Source organism: Cryptomeria japonica, unplaced genomic scaffold, assembly GCF_030272615.1.
Source record: "Cryptomeria japonica unplaced genomic scaffold, Sugi_1.0 HiC_scaffold_254, whole genome shotgun sequence".
Lineage (NCBI taxonomy): Eukaryota > Viridiplantae > Streptophyta > Pinopsida > Cupressales > Cupressaceae > Cryptomeria > Cryptomeria japonica.
The window spans coordinates 137,501-152,500 of NW_026729076.1; the positions used below are offsets into that span (position 1 = coordinate 137,501).

Genomic DNA, 15,000 nt, shown 5'->3' on the forward strand with positions numbered 1-15,000 from the left:
AGACTACCTCCAGGAACAATCGGGAACAAGACCGATTACAAGTCGTCGAGTCTGTTACTGGGCGAACACGAGATGCGCACAGGAAATCGATCAGCCCTCACAATGGCCCAAGGCCAGAGATCGGACTGCTACGATTTACCCCAACAATCATCGTGCCACTCTTCGCAGAGAGGTGATAGACGCCAACGAGCCCGCGCATAGCAATCGAGGTGTAAAAAGGGCGTTGAAGGCAGGAAGCCTGGACGAAAGAGGCTACGAGGTCACCTCGAAGCGGTCTAAGAATCGGGCGCACTTGGGGCGACTACCAGTGCCAACCCCTTATCCCGCGGTGCGTCCGACACACAGAAATTTCCAAGGCGGCCAAGGAGCCTCCCCGCATAGCAATCGGGGTGTGAGGTTACGGATGCAGCATTGATAGCAATCGAGGTGTGAGGCGAAGGATGCAGAAGTGAGAGCCGAGGGATGTAGCAGAGATAGCAATCGGGGTGTGTGATGCAGAAGAGATAGCAATCGAGGTGTGCGGTGGGAAGGGCCCAGCAGCCAGAATGCATGAAGCGACGGATGAAGCAGTGATGACAACCGGGCTGTGAGGAGAGGAGGGATGCAGCCAAGAAAGCAATCAGGGCTCGAGGCAAGGGATGCATCAAGGATAGCAATCATGTTGTGAGGCGAGATTCCAAAGGCTAAACGTGAGAGGCTGCAGGGTCGACTCAGAGAGGTCTATGCATGTGAGAGGCTGAAAGCAAGGTCGACTCGGAGCGGTCTATGCATCGGGCGCGCTTGGGGCGACTACCAGTGCCAACCCCTTATCCCGCGACGCGTCCGACAAAGAGAACGTTCCAAGGCGGCAGAGGAGGTTACCAGCCGAAGGATGCAGTAGCAATAACAGGTATAGTTCCGCGGCGGCCGAGAAGACTCACCGCATAGGAATCGGGATGCGAGGCGAGGGATGCGGCGGGAAGGCCCCGACGGCTAAACGGAAGAGGCTACAGGGCCGCCTCGGAATGGTCCAAGCATCGGATGCGATTGGGACGACTACCAGTGCCAATCCCTTATCCCGCGATGCGTCCGATACACAGATAGTTCCAAGGCGGCCGAGGAGCCTCACCGCATATCAATCGGGGTGCGAGGCGAGGGATGGGGCGGGAAGGCCCCAACGGCTAGACGGAAGAGGCTTCAGGGCCACCTCGGAATGGTCCAAGCATCGGACGCGCTTGGGGCGACTGCCAGTGCCAACCCCTTATCCCGCGATGCGTCCGATACACAGATGGTTCCAAGGCGGCCGAGGAGCCTCACCGCATAGCAATCGGGGGTGCGAGGCGAGGGATGGGGCGGGAAGGCCCCAACGGCTAGACGGAAGAGGCTTCAGGGCCGCCTAGGAATGGTCCAAGCATCGGACACGCTTGGGGCGACTACCAGTGACAGCCCCCTATCCCGCGATGCGTCCGATACGAAGATGGTTCCAAGGCGGCCGAGGAGCCTCACCGCATAGCAATCGGGGTGCGAGGTGGGGGATGCGGCGAGATGGCCCCAACGGCTAGACGGAAGAGGCCACAGGGCCGCGTCGGAATAGTCCAAGCATCGGACGCGCTTGGGGCGACTACCAGTGACAACCCCTTATCCCGCGATGCGTCCGATACGAAGATAGTTCCAAGGCGGCCGAGGAGCCTCACCGCATAGCAATCGGGGTGCGAGGTGGGGGATGCGGCGAGATGGCCCCAACGGCTAGACGGAAGAGGCTGCAGGGCCGCCTCGGAATAGTCCAAGCATCGGACGCGCTTGGGGCCACTACCAGTGACAACCCCTTATCCCGCGATGCGTCCGATACGAAGATAGTTCCAAGGCGGCCGAAGAGCCTCACCGCATAGCAATCGGGGTGCGAGGTGGGGGATGCGGCGAGATGGCCCCAACGGCTAGACGGAAGAGGCCACAGGGCCGCCTCGGAATAGTCCAAGCATCGGACGCGCTTGGGGCGACTACCAGTGACAACCCCTTATCCCGCGATGCGTCCGATACGAAGATAGTTCCCAGGCGGCCGAGGAGCCTCACCGCATAGCAATCGGGGTGCGAGGCGAGGGATGCGGCGAGATGGCCCCAAAGGCTAGACGGAAGAGGCTGCAGGGCTGCCTCGGAATAGTCCAAGCATCGGACGCGCTTGGGGCGACTACCACTGCCAACCCCTTATCCCGCGATGCGTCCGATACACAGATAGTTCCGAGGCGGCCGAGGAGGTGGGGGATGCAGCGAGATGGCCCCAACGGCTAGACGGAAGAGGCTGCAGGGCCGCCTCGGAATAGTCCAAGCATCGGACGCGCTTGGGGCGACTACCAGTGACAACCCCTTATCCCGCGATGCGTCCGATACACAGATAGTTCCGAGGCGGCCAAGGAGCCTCACCGCATAGCAATCGTGGTGCGAGGTGGGGGATGCGGCGAGATGGCCCCAACGGCTAGACGGAAGAGGCTGCAGGGCCGCCTCGGAATGGTCCAAGCATCGGATGCGCTTGGGGCGACTACCACTGCCAACCCCTTATCCCGCGATGCGTCCGATACACAGATAGTTCCAAGGCGGCCGAGGAGCCTCACAGCATAGCAATCAGGGTGCGAGGCGAGGGATGCGGCGAGAAAGCCCCAACGGCTAGAGGGAAGAGGCTTCAGGTCCGCCTCGGAATGGTCCAAGCATCGGACGCGCTTGGGGCGACTACCAGTGACAACCCCTTATCCCGCGACGCGTCCGATACACAGATAGTTCCAAGGCGGCCGAGGAGCCTCACCGCATAGCAATCGGGGTGCGAGGCGAGGGATGCGGCGAGAAGGACCCAACGGCTACACGGAAGAGGCTTCGGGGCCGCCTCGGAATGGTCCAAGCATCGGACGCGCTTGGGGCGACTACCAGTGACAACCCCTTATCCCGCGACGCGTCCGATACACAGATAGTTCCAAGGCGGCCGAGGAGCCTCACCGCATAGCAATCGGGGTGCGAGGCGAGGGATGCGGCGAGAAGGACCCAACGGCTACACGGAAGAGGCTTCGGGGCCGCCTCGGAATGGTCCAAGCATCGGACGCGCTTGGGGCGACTACCAGTGACAACCCCTTATCCCGCGACGCGTCCGATACACAGATAGTTCCAAGGCGGCCGAGGAGCCTCACCGCATAGCAATCGGGGTGCGAGGCGAGGGATGCGGCGAGAAGGACCCAACGGCTAGACGGAAGAGGCTTCGGGTCCGCCTCGGAATGGTCCAAGCATCGGACGCGCTTGGGGCGACTACCAGTGACAACCCCTTATCCCGCGACGCGTCCGATACACAGATAGTTCCAAGGCGGCCGAGGAGCCTCACCGCATAGCAATCGGGGTGCGAGGCGAGGGATGCGGCGAGAAGGACCCAACGGCTAGACGGAAGAGGCTTCGGGTCCGCCTCGGAATGGTCCAAGCATCGGACGCGCTTGGGGCGACTACCAGTGACAACCCCTTATCCCGCGACGCGTCCGATACACAGATAGTTCCAAGGCGGCCGAGGAGCCTCACCGCATAGCAATCGGGGTGCGAGGCGAGGGATGCGGCGAGAAGGACCCAACGGCTAGACGGAAGAGGCTTCGGGTCCGCCTCGGAATGGTCCAAGCATCGGACGCGCTTGGGGCGACTACCAGTGACAACCCCTTATCCCGCGACGCGTCCGATACACAGATAGTTCCGAGGCGGCCGAGGAGCCTCACCGCATAGCAATCGGGGTGCGAGGCGAAGGATGCGGCGAGAAGGACCCAACGGCTAGACGGAAGAGGCTTCGGGTCCGCCTCGGAATGGTCTAAGCATCGGACGCGCTTGGGGCGACTACCAGTGACAACCCCTTATCCCGCGACGCGTCCGATACACAGATAGTTCCAAGGCGGCCGAGGAGCCTCACCGCATAGCAATCGGGGTGCGAGGCGAGGGATGCGGCGAGAAGGACCCAACGGCTAGACGGAAGAGGCTTCAGGGCCGCCTCGGAATGGTCCAAGCATCGAACGCGCTTGGGGCGACTACCAGTGACAACCCCTTATCCCGCGACGCGTCCGATACACAGATAGTTCCGAGGCGGCCGAGGAGCCTCACCGCATAGCAATCGGGGTGCGAGGCGAGGGATGCGGCGAGAAGGACCCAACGGCTAGACGGAAGAGGCTTCAGGGCCGCCTCGGAATGGTCCAAGCATCGGACGCGCTTGGGGCGACTACCAGTGACAACCCCTTATCCCGCGACGCGTCCGATACACAGATAGTTCCGAGGCGGCCGAGGAGCCTCACCGCATAGCAATCGGGGTGCGAGGCGAGGGATGCGGCGAGAAGGACCCAACGGCTAGACGGAAGAGGCTTCAGGGCCGCCTCGGAATGGTCCAAGCATCGGACGCGCTTGGGGCGACTACCAATGACAACCCCTTATCCCGCGACGCGTCCGATACACAGATAGTTCCGAGGCGGCCGAGGAGCCTCACCGCATAGCAATCGGGGTGCGAGGCGAGGGATGCGGCGAGAAGGACCCAACGGCTAGACGGAAGAGGCTTCAGGGCCGCCTCGGAATGGTCCAAGCATCGGACGCGCTTGGGGCGACTACCAGTGACAACCCCTTATCCCGCGACGCGTCCGATACACAGATAGTTCCGAGGCGGCCGAGGAGCCTCACCGCATAGCAATCGGGGTGCGAGGCGAGGGATGCGGCGAGAAGGACCCAACGGCTAGACGGAAGAGGCTTCAGGGCCGCCTCGGAATGGTCCAAGCATCGGACGCGCTTGGGGCGACTACCGTTGCCAACCCCTTATCCCGCGATGCGTCTGATACACAGATAGTTCCGAGGCGGCCGAGGAGCCTCACCGCATAGCAATCGGGTTGCGAGGCAGATTATTGGGAAGGGAACCCCCTGGGATGCGGCTCAAGCAGTGCCCAAAGGGACTGGAATGCGGAATCACATCGAGAGACCCAAATGCTATACGAGGGCTCAAATCGAATTATCGATTTGGCCACGACATGGACGCATCGGAACGACTACCTTTGCCGAACCACTCGCAATTGCATCCATACCGAAACCAATAGACATTTCCGTTAGAGCCCTCGCATAGCATTCGGGAATCTCGCATGCCCCTCTAAATCGACCAATGCTGGCGCTCAATGAAAATCCGAGCGCTACCACCGTTCGAGCGCCAGCATTGGTCGAGTTAGAGGGGCACGGGGGAGAATGCTCCAGTCAACACCTCCCCTATATAAGTTATTTGTCCGATTCTCGCACAACCGTAGTCTGCCTCGTCGAATCAAACAACGGTCCCAGATTCCGACTTCCGTTCCGTAGAGACCCAAAAGCTAGATGGAGGCTCGCAAGAAAGAGAGTCGGCGCATAGCAATCGGGTTTCTCGAACGTTTAGGGACCGAGCTCACTTGCGGATAGGGCAAAATCCGCCAAGCAACCCAAAAGCTAGACGGGGGCTCGAATCGAATCGCCTAGGCGGCCACAACAACGACGTGTTGGATCGACTACCAGTGCCAAACCATTCAGCAAGACTAGTCTGTGTCGAGGCCGGATAGAGATTCTCAGAGAGCGCCCGCATAGCATTTAGGAGACCTGCCGCGTCCCTCACACTCGACAAATGGTGGTGCACGTTTATAAATCCGAGCGATCCCAACCCTTTCAAGCACCAACATCGGTCGAGATAGAGGGGCACGGAGGGGGCTGCGTGAGACAACACAGTCCCCTATATAAGTTATTTGTCCGATTCTCACACATCCGAAGAATGGTCATCAAATCGGACAACAGCCCAAACTTCCGACTTCCGTCCCAGAAAGCCCAAGAGCTATCTAAAACGTTCATGGCCGGAACTCGATCGCGGCTATACCAGTCCGCCAAGCAACCCAAAAGCTAGACTGGAGCTCTAGTCGAATCACCTCTGTGGCCATTGCAAGGACGTGTTGGAGCGACTACCATTGCCGAACCATTCCGCAGGTCGAGTCCATACCAAGGCCGCATAGAGATTCACGATGAGCTCCTGCATAGCAATCAGGAGACTTGCCGTGTCCATCACAATCGATAAATCCTGGTGCAAGATTTTTGCATCCGAGCGCTCCAACCAGTCGAGCACCAGCATCAATCGACATAAACGGGCACGGGGGGAGGATGCTCGAGAACACTACCTCCCCTATATAAGTTATTTGTCCGATTCTCAAGCAGCCGAAGTCTGGTCATCGAATCGGGTCAAAGACCACAACTTCCGACTTTACCCACAATGCAAGTCATCGAATCGAACATCGGCCCCCGAGTCGGACTCCATGCGTATGTCAGGTCATCGGACCCAAATTCCGCCTTCCTGCGCATGGCGGGCCATCAATATCAACTCGGTCATCGGACCCAAACTCCGCCTTTTTGCGTATGGCACGCCTTCAAATCGGTCATCGGACCCAAATTCCGCCTTCCTGTGCATGGCGGGCCATCAACATCAACTCGGTCATCGGACCCAAATTCCGCCTTTCTGCGCATGGCACGCCATCAACTCGGTCATCGGACCCAAATTCCGCCTTCCTGCGCATGGCAGGTCATCGGACACAAATTCAGACCTCGCCAATATGCCTACGTATCGAATCGGTCATCGGACCCAACTTCCGACTTCATCCATACTGTAGGGTCTTTGAGGTTGGCGCGGTGCGCTCAACCCAGGGAGTCGACCCATCGAAGCATACACCTCCCCTATATAAGCTATTTGTCCGATTCCCACACCTGTGTAGTTTGCACCTCTGACCAGGACATCGACCCCAACTTCCGAACTCGACTGCAACGACGGCACCAGCGCCTTGGTGCGCACCTTGCGACGCACAGTCCCAACATTCGCCTTCCTGCACATGGCAGGTCATCGGACCCAAATTCCGACCTCGCGAGTATGCCTACATATCGAATCGGTCATCGGACCCAACTTCCGACTTCATCCATACCGTAGGGTCTTTGAGGTTGGCGCGGTGCGCTCAACCCGGGGAGTCGACCCAACGAAGCATACACCTCCCCTATATAAGCTATTTGTCCGATTCCCACACCTGTGTAGTTTGCACCTCCGATCAAGACATCGACCCCAACTTCCGAACTCGCCTCCAACGACCGAACCAGCGCCTTGGTGCGCACCTTGCAACGCACAGTGCCAACATTCGCCTTCCTGCACGTGGCAGGTCATCGGACCCAAATTCCGACCTCGCGAGTATGCCTACATATCGAATCGGTCATCGGACCCAACTTCCGACTTCATCCATACCGTAGGGTCTTTGAGGTTGGCGCGGTGCGCTCAACCCGGGGAGTCGACCCAACGAAGCATACACCTCCCCTATATAAGCTATTTGTCCGATTCCCACACCTGTGTAGCTTGCACCTCCGATCAGGACATCGACCCCAACTTCCGAACTCGACTAAAAAGACCGCACCAGCGCCTTGGTGTGCACCTTGCAACGCACAGTGTCAACATTCGCCTTCCTGCACATGGCAGGTCATCGGACCCAAATTCCGACCTCATGAGCATACCTACTAATCGAATTGGTCATCGGACCCAACTTCCGACTTCATCCATACCGTAGGGTCTTTGAGGTTGGCGCGGTGCGCTCAACCTGGGGAGTCGACCCATCGAAGCATACACCTCCCCTATATAAGCTATTTGTCCGATTCCGACACCTGTGTAGTTTGCACCTCCGCTCAGGACATCGACCCCAACTTCCGAACTCGCCTGCAACGACCGAACCAGCGCCTTGGTGCGCACCAAAAGTGCGCACTTTTGGAGGGCACTTTTGTGCGCTCCAAAGGTGCGCACTTTTGGAGGGCACTTTTCTGCGCTCCAAAGGTGCGCACTTTTGGAGGGCACTTTTTGGAGGGCACTTTTCTGCGCTCCAAAGGTGCGCACTTTTGGAGGGCACTTTTTGGAGGGCACTTTTCTGCGCTCCAAAGGTGCGCACTTTTGGAGGGCACTTTTTGGAGGGCACTTTTCTGCGCTCCAAAGGTGCGCACTTTTGGAGGGCACTTTTTGGAGGGCACTTTTCTGCGCTCCAAAGGTGCGCACTTTTGGAGGGCACTTTTTGGAGGGCACTTTTCTGCGCTCCAAAGGTGCGCACTTTTGGAGGGCACTTTTTGGAGGGCACTTTTCTGCGCTCCAAAGGTGCGCACTTTTGGAGGGCACTTTTTGGAGGGCACTTTTCTGCGCTCCAAAGGTGCGCACTTTTGGAGGGCACTTTTTGGAGGGCACTTTTCTGCGCTCCAAAGGTGCGCACTTTTGGAGGGCACTTTTGTGCACTCCAAAGGTGCGCACTTTTGGAGGGCACTTTTCCTGTGCTCCAAAGGTGCACACCTAGGTGAGCACCTTCGACCACACCTTGTAGCACACCAAACTCTGACTTTCGACTTCATCCGCAATGCAGGGTCTTTGAGGTTGGCGCAATGCGCACAACCAGGGGAGTCGACCCATCAAACCCAACACCTCCCCTATATAAGCTATTTGTCTGATTCTCATACATGCGTAGCCTGCAGGAGCAATTAGGACATCGACCCCAACTTTCGGCTTCTAAACGAAAACAAGGTCTTTGAGGTTGGTGTAATGCGAACAACTAGGGGAGTCAACCCATCAAACCCAACACCTCCCCTATATAAGCTATTTGTCTGATTCTCATACATGTGTAGTCTACAGGAGCAATTAGGACATCGACCCCAACTTTTGACTTCTTAACGAAAACAAGGTCTTTGAGGTTGACGTAATGCGCACAACCAGGGGAGTCGACCCATCAAACCCAACACCTCCCCTATATAAGCTATTTGTCCGATTCTCATACATGTGTAGCCTGCAGGAGCCATTAGGACATTGACCCCAACTTTTGACTTCTTAACGAAAACAAGGTCTTTGAGGTTGGCGTAATGCGCACAACCAAGGGAGTTGACCCATCAAACCCAACACCTCCCCTATATAAGCTATTTGTCTGATTCTCATACATGTGTAGCCTGCAACAACGATTAGGACATCCACCCCAACTTCTGAATTCGTCTGCGTTGACCGCACCAAAGGTGCACGCCTTGGTGCTCACCAAAATCCGACTTCCGACTTCTTCTGCTATGCGGGGTCTTTGAGGTTGGCGCAGTGCGCACAACCAGGGGAGTCAACCCACCGAATGCAACACCTCCCCTATATAAGCTATTTGTCTGATTCTCATACATGCGTAGACTGCAGCAATGATTAGGACATCCACCCCAACTTTTGACTTCTTAAACAAGACAGGGTCTTTGAAGTTGGTGCAGTGCACACAACCAGGGGAGTCGACCCATCAAACGCAACACCTCCCCTATATAAAGCTATTTGTCCGATTCTCATACGTGTAGTCTGCAGCAGCGATTAGGACATCGACCCCAACTTCCGAATTCGTTTGCATTGACCGCACCAAAGGTGCACGCCTTGGTGTGCACCCTGGAGTGCACTTTGGTGCTCACCTCGGTGCACACTTTGGTGTGCACCTCGGTGTGCACCAAAGGTGCGCACCTTGGAGCGCACCAAAGGTGTACACTTTGGAGCGCACCACATAGGGTCTTTGAGAGGTTGGCGCAGTGCGCACACCAAGGTGGGTGTTGAGGTGCGTGCCGAGGTGGGTGGGTGCTAGGGTGCGCTCCATGGTGGGTGCCAGGGTGGGTGCGTGCTAGGGTGGATTCCAAAGAGGGTCATAGGGTGGGTGCCAAGGTGGGTTGGTGATATAGTGGGTTCAAAGGTGGGTACTAGGGTGGGTTCCAAGGTGGGTCACAAGTTGGGTGCCAGGATGCGTGGGTGTTAGGTTGGGTGCCAAGGTGGGCTCCTGCGTGGGTGGGTGCTAGGGTGGGTTTCAAGGTGGACGCGAGGGCGGGTGCCAAGGTGGGTAACAAGTTGGGTGTTAGGATGGGTGAGTGCTAGAGTGGGTGCCAAGGTGGGTGGGTGCTAAGGTGGATGCCAAGGTGGTTCACAGGGTGGGTGGGTTCTAGGGTGAGTTCCAAGGTGGGTCACAGGTTCAGTGCTAGGGTGGGTGTCAAGGCGGGTGTCGAGGTGCCTGGGTGCTAGGGTGTGGATGCCAATGTGGGTCATAGGGTGGGTACTAGGGTGGGCTGCAATGTGGGTGCCAAGGTGGGTAACATGCTCGGTGGGTTCTAAATTGGGTGCCAGGGTGGGTGTGCACCCACCTTGCCCGAGGTGGGTGCCAAGGTGCCAGTGTGGGTGGGTGCTAAGGTGGATGCCAAGGTGGGTGAGAAGGTGGGTGATAGGTTGAGTGGTAGGATGGGTGGGTGCCAAGATGGGTCACAGGGTGGGTGCAAGGGTGGGTAGGTGCTAGGGTTGGTGTCAGGGTGGGTGGGTGCTAGGTTGGGTTCCAAGGTGGGTGCGAGGGTGAGTGTCAAGGTGGGTCACAGGTTAGGTGCTAGGATGGGTGAGTGCTAGGGTGCAAAGGTGCCAGGGTGGGTGCTAGGATGGGTCGATGCTAGGGTGAGTGGCAAGGTGGGTCCACAAGTGTCAAGGTGGGTGCCGAGGTGGGTGCCAAGTCGGCGACTGCTATGGTGGATGCCAAGGTGGGTCACGGGGTGGGTGCCAAGTTGCTAGGTTGGGTTCCAAGGTGGGTGCCAACGTGGGTGCTAGGGTGCGTGGGTTAAAGGGTGTGTCACAACGTGGGTGCCAGGATGGGTGCGCACCCACACTGGCCAAGACGGGTGCGGGTGCAAGGTTGGGTTCCAAGCCCGGTCACAGGCTGGGTGCTAGGATGGGTGGGTGCCAAGGTGGGCACCAGGGTGGGTGCACCCACCCTGGCCAAGGTGGGTCACGGGGTGGGTCCTAGGGTGGGTAACGGGGTGGGTACTAAGGTGCGTGCCAAGGTGGGTCATAGGGTGGGTGCCAAGGTGGGCACCAGGGTGGGTGTGCACCAACCCTAGCCAGGGTAGGTCACGGGGTGGTTGTCGGGGTGGGCGTCAAGGAGCCAAGGTGGGTGGCAAGTAGCCAAGTTGCGTGCCAAGGTGGGTGTCGGGGTGGGTGCCAAGGATCCAAGGTGGGTGCCAAGGAACCAAGGTGGGTGTCTGGGTGGGTGCCGAGGTGGGAGCCAGGGTGGGTCCCAAGGTGAGTGCAAAGGTGGGTGCCAGGGTCAAGGTGAGTGCCAATGTGGGTTCCAAGGTGCCAGGGTCAGGGTGAGTGCCAATGTGGGTTCAAAGGTGCTAAGTTGGGTGCGAGGTTGGGTGCGAGGGTGGGTGGGTGCCAAGGTGTGCTAGGTGGAAGCCCGGGTGGGTCGGCATCCCATGGGTGTCGAGTTGGGTGCCTGATGGGTGCTTCTTGTCAAGTTTTAGTCGTCGGGACTCATTTCGAGCCTTAGAGGTCGTTTCTTGTCCGGTTGCCTTGTCTTCGACCTGGGAACCCAATTTTGGTCCTCGGGTCCCATTTTTTTTTGTCTCGCATCCCACTTTTGGCCTGTGGCCTTTTCGGGGTCGATTCTCGTTTTGGGCATCAGAGCATGTTTCTTCTCCTAAAACCCAATATTTGTTTATTAAGTCTCGGAACACATTTTTGTTCTCGTGGACCCATCATGGGTCTTGGAACGCATTTGTGGTCCTTGGGTCCCATTTTGCATCCCGAAACTTGTGTTTTGGTGCTTGATCCCTATTTTGGGTGCCCACCTTGCACCAAGTGCGCACCCGGGGCAAACCGAGCGCCTTGGTGCACCGGGGCAAGATCGAGCGTGCACCCGAGGCGCCCCGAACATGCACCAAGGTGCACTCGGCCCACATGTGAGCGCAGGTCGTTGCGCCCGAGGTGGTGTGTGGGCACCGCGTTGCAGACGGGACACTGCACGCACACGACGCCCCCTCCAGGTGCACGCACGTAGGCCGGGCCGGGTGCACACCCGACGCCCTAGCAAGGTGCGCGCACCCGGGCAGGGCTCACACTTGGCGAACGGGGCGCACTTCGCGAGGGAGGGTGTGCACCTCGACGGGGGTGGGTGGCCGGGGTGGATTCGCACGTGGGTCGCGGTTTGCTAAGTACACACTGCGACAAGCTCATAACGGGTGCGATCATACCAGCATTAGTGCACCGGATCCCATCAGAACTCCGCAGTTAAGCGCGCTTGGGCCGGAGTAGTACTGGGATGGGTGACCTCCCGGGAAGTCCCGGTGTTGCACCCTTTTTTAGTTTTTCGCCGGGCGTCGCAATGCTATTTGAATAAACCTTTTGCCCGTTTGCGTTCTCGTCGGGGCCGGGCCGGGCCGGGGTGCGCTGCCCGCACTACCGCGCGCGCGGGGGGCGACACCGAGCGCGCACCCGAGGCACCCCGAGCACACAGGCCACGGTGCAACCCGGGCGTTGTGCGCGCACCCCGGTGCGCCCGAGGTGCTGCGCGCGCACCCAGGTGAAATCGGTGTGCACCTCGGCCAGTGCGCGCTCGGTCGAGTCGCGCACGTTGGCCAAGGTGCACGGTGATGTTTCTTACTCTAAGGTTCCGCACCAGACGCCCGGGACAGGTGAGCGAAGCTGGGCGGGGCCGGGTGCGCGGCCGGGGCAGGTGCACGCAGCTGGAGAGAGCTTTGGAGCACACTTCGGAGCGCACCAATGATGCGCTCCATTCAAAAGTTTCCTGAAAAGGCAAAAAAAGTTGAGATTATAGAATTTCCCACTTGAGAGATTGTAAAAAAAAAAAATTTAAAATGAAGGAAACGCGGGTGCCAAGGTGTGCGCAGCCCAGCCAAGGTGTGCGCACCAAGGCGCCCACCCTGGCGAAGGTGCACGCAAGGTGCGCACCCGAGGCAAACCGGACAATTAACCCAACTTTCGACTTCGCGCGCACCTTGGAGCGCACTTCGGAGCGCTCCTTGGTGCGCACCAATCTTGGGCACCTCGGAGTGCACCATGGCGCCCACCAAGGTGCGCACCCGGGGCAAACCGAGCTCCGACTTCGTGCGCACCTTGGAGCGCACGAAAGGTGCGCACCATGGCGCCCACCAAGGTGCGCAGCCCAGCCAAGGCGTGCGCATCAAGGTGCGCACCCTGGCGAAGGTGCGCACCCGGGGCAAACCGAGCTCCGACTTCGTGCGCACCTTGGAGCGCAACCCAGCCAAGGTGTGCGCACCCCGGTCAAACCGAGCTCCGAATCGTGCGCACCAGAGGTGCACGCCATCGTGCGCACCTTGGAGCACACTTCGGAGCCCTCCTTGGTGCGCGCCGATGTTGCGCACCTCGGAGCGCACCCGGGGAAAACAATGCAATTAACCCGACTTTCGACTTCGTGGGCACCTCGGAGCGCTCTCGGGTTCGCACCTCGGAGCACACCGAGGTGCGCACCTTTGATGCGCTGCCTTCACCAATTTCCAGAAAAGGCAAGAAAACATTGAGAAGGTGTGCGCACCGAGGTGCCCACCCTGGCGAAGGTGCACGCGAGGTGCGCACCCGGGGCAAACCGGGCTCCGACTTCGTGCACGCCGCACCTTGGAGCACACTTCGGAGCGCTCCTTGGTGCGCACCAGGGCGCGCAACCCAGCCGAGGTGCCCACCCCGGCGAAGGTGCACGCGAGGTGCGCACCCGGGGCAAACCGGGCTCCGACTTCGTGCACGCCATGGTGCCCACCGCGGCGAAGGTGCACGCGAGGTGCGCACCCGGGGCAAACCGGGCTCCGACTTCGTGCACGCCGCACCTTGGAGCACACTTCGGAGCGCTCCTTGGTGCGCACCATGGTGCCCACCAGGGCGCGCAACCCCGCCGAAGGTGCACGCGAGGTGCGCACCCGGGGCAAACCGGGCTCCGACTTCGTGCACGCCGCACCTTGGAGCACACTTCGGAGCGCTCCTTGGTGCGCACCATGGTGCCCACCAGGGCGCGCAACCCCGCCGAAGGTGCACGCGAGGTGCGCACCCGGGGCAAACCGGGCTCCGACTTCGTGCACGCCATGGTGCGCACCGCGGCGAAGGTGCGCACCCGGGGCAAACCGGGCTCCGACTTCGTGCACGCCGCACCTTGGAGCACACTTCGGAGCGCTCCTTGGTGCGCACCAGGGCGCGCAACCCAGCCGAGGTGCCCACCCCGGCGAAGGTGCACGCGAGGTGCGTACCCGGGGCAAACCGGGCTCCGACTTCGTGCACGCCGCACCTTGGAGCACACTTCGGAGCGCTCCTTGGTGCGCACCATGGTGCCCACCAGGCCGCGCAACCCAGCCAAGGTGTGCGCACCAAGGTGCACGCGAGGTGCGCACCCGGGGCAAACCGGGGTCCGACTTCGTGCACGCCGCACCTTGGAGCACACATCGGGGCGCTCCCGGGTTCGCACCGGCGTTGCGCACCGTGGTGGGCACCTCGGAGCACACCAAGGTGGGCAGCGAGGTGCGCACCTTTGATGCGATGCCTTCACTAATTTCCATAAAAGGCAAAAAAAAAACGAGATTTTAAAATTTCCGTTTTGAAAGATAGTGAGAAAAAGGGAATGCTGGTGCCATCTTGAGCCCGCCCTGGTGCGCAGCCCAGCCAAGGTGTGCGCACCAAGGTGCCCACCCTGGCGAAGGTGCGCGCCCGGGCAATTAACCCAACTTCCAACTTCGCGCGCGCCAGGGTGGGAGCGCACCCAACAACCGGGCCTGGGAAGAGCCAATGCGAGAAACCCCACCAAACGCTCTGACAAAAAAAGAGGGGGCGCTCCAGTAACCCCGCTTCGGAGCGCACCCTGGGCAAACCCAGCCAAGGTGCCCACCCCGGCCAAGGTGCAGGCGAGGTGCGCACCCGGGGCAAACCGGGCTCCGACAACGTGCACGCCGCACCTTGGAGCACACTTCGTAGCGCTCCCGGGTGCGCACCTCAGAGCACACCAAGGTGGGCAGCGAGGTGCGCACCTTTGATGCGCTGCCTTCACTAATTTCCAGAAAAGGCAAAAAAAAAAGGAGATTTTAAAATTTCCGTTTTGAAAGATAGTGAAAAAAACGGAACGCGCGTGCCATCTTGAGCCCGCCCTGGTGCGCAGCCCAGGTAAGGTGCCCACCCTGGCAAAGGTGCGCACC

The 15,000-nt window shown here is 59.6% G+C and overlaps 1 non-coding gene across 1 annotated transcript; it reads left to right on the top strand.

Moving 5' to 3' along the window:
- The first annotated feature begins 12,028 nt into the window (after positions 1-12,028).
- On the top strand, positions 12,029-12,147 carry LOC131869607 (5S ribosomal RNA). The gene has a single exon (XR_009367989.1). It is a non-coding gene; the product is annotated as a 5S ribosomal RNA (ribosomal RNA).
- The last annotated feature ends 2,853 nt before the right edge of the window (positions 12,148-15,000 follow it).